The sequence below is a fragment of the Contarinia nasturtii genome, unplaced genomic scaffold (genome assembly GCF_009176525.2).
Source record: "Contarinia nasturtii isolate CC-2019 unplaced genomic scaffold, AAFC_CNas_1.1 Cnas_scaffold_2166, whole genome shotgun sequence".
Classification (NCBI taxonomy): Eukaryota; Metazoa; Arthropoda; class Insecta; order Diptera; family Cecidomyiidae; genus Contarinia; species Contarinia nasturtii.
The window spans coordinates 130,265-136,368 of NW_022199493.1; the positions used below are offsets into that span (position 1 = coordinate 130,265).

Below are 6,104 nucleotides of genomic sequence, written 5' to 3' on the forward strand. Positions count from 1 at the left end.
TATATATATCTTTTGCGTATATATATATATATATATATATATATATTAGGGTGGGTCAATTTGTAGGGGGCCGAAAAAGTTGATGTAGCGTACCCCCTCACGGTGTTATTTGGATCATTTTAAGAATTTTTGCCCAAGAAACCATATGTCTAAAATGAATTTCGAGCCAGCGGTTTTTTCTTCTTACCAGTAAACATATCGAAGTGTTAATAAAAGTTTTAAATTTCCTTAGTACAGATCGATATGAAGTGGCGAAAAAATAAGTATGTGAAAATAGGGGGTGCCCATACCATGAGGGGGGCCCTGCCTTCCAAGTCCCTCCACCCCCCAGAGGGGTCGGGAGGTCAAAAACCCCCAAGATATGATTTTTTTACTCGAAACCTCGAAACTAGGAATCAACATCCTAAATTACCCTAGAAATGATATTTGTCTCGTGCCCATTCACCCCAAGTCTCCCAACAACTCAGAGATTGGGGTAAAATGATACAAAGTCGATTTTTCACCTTTTGGGTGAGGAATTTTGCACTCAAATGTATGGCCAACTACAACTAATTTTATCCGCACATTTCATTTAGGCCATTGCTGATCCCCTCCCATCACCCCAAAAGGGGCCCCCTACAAAATTTACGAAAATTTCGAAAAATACCCCGAAATTGGGTCCATACCCCATCTAACCCCAAAATAATTACATATTCGGATTCCTCGTGAAAAATTACCTATAGACCCCATACATTGTCAATCTCCCTTGACCTATGTTTAACTCCATCTAACTTGAACCTTTAATTCGGGTCGAAAAGTGAAAATACCCCATTTCATTGTAACTTCGCAATGAGATATTCACCCCTTATGACTCAACAGGGCATTTAGGTTTCTTCTAATGAAAGTTACGCATATCTATTGGAAGTATAAATTAAAACGTAAGGATTTTTCACTGAAATTGGGCATTTATTTCAAGAGGATGGTACACATTTTTTTATTCAAAGTATTGTCCATCGCTAGCCACTACTTTTTCCCATTTTCCAGGCAATTCATGGATTCCGTTCCAAAAGAATGGAATCAATTTTCGGCCATTTTTTGGAAATGTTCGTCAAAAAATGGAATTTTGTTCGATCGAATGATTACAAATTACGAATCTAAGATCATATTCAAAATCAGCGGACAAAATTAGCCTAAGAGCAGTCAAGAAATAAAACAATAAGAACAAATGACACCGATTAAACCTGATTAAACAATGCATATTTTGACCTGAAAATCTCGTGAACCTGTCGGACTACACCAATGCTAGTTCGACCAATCCGATCGTGTCCGAAATTCATTTTATCACAAAATAAATGTCAGATTCAAGTTTTTCGGGTCAAAAAACCCTCCAATATACATTCGCAAATGAACTTAAAAAGTGTGCATTCGAGATATTGCGAGTTAAAAACATAAATGCAAATCAGTCACTATGGCTGTATAAAAATCGATTCAGGTTATTTTCTAGGGGCATTAGAATTGCTTATTGGATGGAAATGAATCGAATTGAGCAGTTAGAACAGTTTGAAAAGTTGATTTTCCTTTGAATGTAAATCATTTTGTGAACACTTTTTGATCATTTGTTCATTTACTCTTGATTTCTATGAAATTCCCGATATTCAAGCTATGATGAACGTTCAAATGACTATAAATACAAGATTTCATTGCATTATTATTACTCTAAAAATGTTTTTAGCCACAAAACACCTATAAACTTTGAATAGATGTGGCATTATTAGTACACGATGATGGATTTTTGTCAAAAAAAGTATATTTTTGTAGGGAAAGTGTATTTTAACGTGATTGTATCGCAAAACAAAGGCCGGATTCGGCTTCCTCGTACCAATAAAACCCCGCATGCACATTTGGCTAGAGCAAAAATATTATTTTCTTGTCTTTTTCATACAACATCTAAGTCGATTTTTAAATATTTTGGAAAAAAACTAAGAAGAAAAAACCGCTGGCTCGAAATTCATTTTAGATATGTGGTTTCTTGCGCAAAAATTCTTAAAATGATCCAAATAACACCGTGTACGCTACATCGACAAAAAATTTGACCCACCCTAATATATATATATATCTTTGCTACAAATTGCAACAACAGCCAATTATGAATATCGCAAAAGGGAGCGAAAAAAAGAAACGATGCGTGTGTGGAACGAAAAACGGTCGAAAGAGAGAGAATTATATTTAATCAGTATTTCCATAAAATCAAACGGTATCAATATCCGAATTGCTTTCTTTTGTGTATATTTCAATCGACAAATAGCAATATGCCAAAGCTCTGTCTTATTGCGCGCGTAAGACAACCTAGGCGACAACAGAGCGTCAGTGACTTTCTTTCAATCGACAAATGTGTGTACGATATAATATTGTGAATCGCACGAAATTTTCATTCGCATTTCATTCAGCAAACAATACAATGCTGACGAAAGAGAAGAGAAAACGAAAAAAGTGAAACCGAAGCAGTTGCCTCGCAATCCCATACACTCACTCACACACACCCACACACACACTACTTTATACAGATAAATGTGCACTTGATACGATGTAAAGCATACAATTGATATGTTGCTCCAAGCAGTATAGACTATGAAGACTCATATTGCGAATGGTATACATTAACGCCATCTGTTGACTGGGAGAGATGGGAGAGATTGTTATATTGTTTCTGTAGTTGTATGTAATGTATTTTACGTATTCACAATTGTCAAAATCGACTTGACAAGTCACACACGAATGCCGGTTGTTTACATTTTGAAGCCGCTGTAAATAGCTTTGTGAGAAATGGTAAGAATAAAATAATTAATTAGATAGATTTTATTTGCCAAAACTAACATCGAATTTCGTCATTGATTCCGGTCTTTACTTAAAACCAGAGCCGATCTTGTCTACGACGAACATGAAAGTGTTTGGAAGAAGCTTAAAATATCGGACATCCCATGGACTTTTACATTGGCGCAAACACCAATTAATTTTAGGATGTCGGCGAAATTATGGTAAATCGCAGTAACGCGAATAAACTACAAACACATTTATTACAATGAAAAAAGAATAGAGCGCAATAAATGTTCATCATCAAAAGCGTCCAAAGTTCGAAAAATTATAATCGCTTCTCATTTTATTCTTTTTAAAGTACTCTTTTTTTATATCATACCGGAATCAACGTCAATCAAATCACCAATCTTTTCACCAATCTTTTTATCGAAATTAGATGTTAGTTTTAGCAAATAAAATCTATTTAATTAATTATTTATTTATTTTATTCATACCATTTCTCACAACGCTATTTACAGCGGCTTCAAAATGTAAACAAGCGGCATTCGTGTGTGACTTGTCAAGTCGATTTTGACAAGTGTGATTACGTGTCTTATTTAATATACAATACGTATAATCATTCTACGTATTTTACATTGTGGAGAGAAATAAAATAACCACCCGCTTACTAGTCATAATAAATAAAAATTATATAACAAAAACTATTGTTCAAAAATTCAAATCATGTCGATTTTAAGGATAAAAAATAATTTAAATAAATGAAAAATATTACTTGCTTAAAATAATAATCAATACAATATTTTTTTTACGTTCACATTGTTTATTGTGTGTTCCGAAAAGTATTTCAATTTGTTATATTTTCTTGTTTGTTTACAGTGTGAAGTAGAACCAAATTAATTTGGTGTTTACTATGATAAACTTTAATAATTTTCTATCATCTTTGGTTTTAAAATATAAAAGCACATTATTTTTCATGATACCGAACTAAATTGAGTTCACCGATATCATGCATGATGGCGCTGATCAGCGATGTTCGCATAAAAAAGTCTCCAAAATCATATATGTGTGCTTGATGTTGCTCACGCGCAATGCAATGAAAAATCGGGAACGAAATGTCAGGTTAGGTGGAAAAAGGGCGTTCGAGTGAGACAGTCGTTCTATCGATAGAGATAGAATATGTAAAGCATTTTCACAAGCGCAATCCACACACTCATATACTTCATATTACGCGCGATTGATATAGGCAACGACTATACAGGCGCTTGTTTAACATTTTACACTGAGCACTCACAGGAGAACCTTAACAAGAACAATCCGAGAATGAGATAGCCAGTGCACATACACACACAATACATTGTCGAGAAAAGAAAAAAAAAAGTGTTCGCAGCAAGGGAAAAACGAATAAGAAGAAGAAGAAGAAGAATACGAATAAGCAAAAGCAGGCAGAAGCAGGCAGTAGCACAAGCACACACAGCACAGTACTCTGTGTGACCGAGCAATTTCGTGTGTGAGAGCAAGAAAACTAAGAACGAAAATTTTACATTCACAAGAGTGCGAGAACTGAAAACGAAAACAGACACTGCTCGTTTAATGTGTAACGCGCGTTTATAATTGTGTTGTAAAGTGAAAAATTCTATTTAACTCTAGTTTCGAAATAGTAAAAAAAAAAAAAGATTTGTGTTTTTTTTTTTGTTTAAATCGCTATCTATATTCAACTGTGTTGTGTTCTGTTTGTTTTTTCTTCTCCTTTTACTTGCCTAGTTTTTCATCGTAATTTTCATATATTCACGATATTTTTTTTTCTCTCTCTTTTCATTTTCATTGTTCGGTGTGTGGATTAAATCATCAAACAAAAAAGACAATAAATTTTCATTTTATGTGCAACATCACAAAAAACGCCATACAATTTAAGTGAACACCACGTATGAAAGAACACTGATCAAATAGTAATGTGTGTTGTTTTTTGATTGAAAAAGAAGGTTTTTTATCGAACACGCACATATAGCAGCAACAATCAGAAGACACATCGAACAAAACGTGAAAAGCAATAGAAATCACACGGTGGAAAATCAAGTGTTTTGTGTGTAGTGAATGAAAAGTGTTAGTCATTTGAAGAAAAACAGTGCAAGCAAAATAGCAACTCAACGAGCTCAACAACAATAAACAATCGGAGAAAAGGAACCGAACCAACAAAAATGCGATAGCTATGGTGTGTAAAAGCTAGTATTTCGTTATAAATGTTATATCACTCAAAGAACAACAGATTGAACAGATAAAAAACATACAGTAAATGAAGAATCACACACGTGGCTACAATATCGATAGGCGAAAACGATGTGAAAACACACACAATGAGCAATCAAACAAGCAAATGAACCCATCGAATGAATAGAAAAGGAGAGAGCGAATTGATTATATGAAGAACAAGAGAATATTCTACGCTTAAGAGTCAGATAAAGGGACAGAGAGATAGAGAAACTAAAAGAAAGCACAACACAAAAATTCGTTAGGTCTAATTGAGTGCGATATAAGTCGGTTGCTCCAAGCTATATAATCGATGCAGATAATTTATCAACGTTTGTACACATTCTGTGATATGTATACATATGTACATTTTTCAGCTGTAGCTCAATTTTTTTTCGCTCCCCGAATTAACTTGCATAGTTTTTTTTGCTCTCGTCTCGAATATTCATCGTGAAATTCAAAGCTGAATACGATTTTCCCAATTGTATTTGCAAATTTCCATTCAATGTTAAATTTTGCGTGTTAGTGTTGTTCTCCTTTTCACACACAATGTGTGCATAATTTTTGTTTGTTTGTTTTTGAATGGAAATTTGTTCCATTGTCTCACTTCAATGGAAATTCCCGCCGAATCATGACTTTTGAACGTCTGTCCATATGCGCTGAGGGTTAACGATGTTTCGAATGGATTTGCGTGATTTTCCAAAAGAAATTCCATTCGATTCCACTCTGTTTAGGTCTTTTTTGAATTCATACTTTTCGATGACGAACGATTCAATATATATTTATTTGATCCGATTGAAAAGGACAATATTTGATCCCATTAAAAATGAAGTCGTTTTCTTTTGTTTTGATTTCGATTCGATTGATGGACAAACAAAGATGATATTCAATTAACAAAATATGTTAAAATAATTTGTTTAAAAGACGCGCACGGAACTCTCCCAAAAAAAACAACAACAATAACTTTGGTAGTTGTGTAAAACATTTTTTTTTTCTTCATTCTTGATGAATTGTATAGTCATAATCAACGCCAGCCAAAGCAACGGTAGCAACAAAGAGTACCGCAG

At 34.1% G+C, this 6,104-nt stretch overlaps 1 protein-coding gene across 6 annotated transcripts in view; it reads left to right on the top strand.

Moving 5' to 3' along the window:
* The first annotated feature begins 4,085 nt into the window (after window positions 1-4,085).
* Window positions 4,086-6,104, top strand: part of LOC116347895 (regulator of G-protein signaling 17) — a 32,356-nt gene continuing 30,337 nt past the window's right edge. For 4 of the 6 annotated variants that reach the window (XM_031778690.1, XM_031778696.1, XM_031778697.1 and 1 more), the window contains exons 1-2: window positions 4,086-4,411; window positions 4,652-5,002. The gene's annotated coding sequence lies outside the window, so the exon portion shown is untranslated. Of the gene's footprint in view, window positions 4,451-4,651; window positions 5,003-6,104 lie in introns of all 6 variants that reach the window. The other 2 variants (XM_031778691.1, XM_031778694.1) reach the window with 2 other exon arrangements.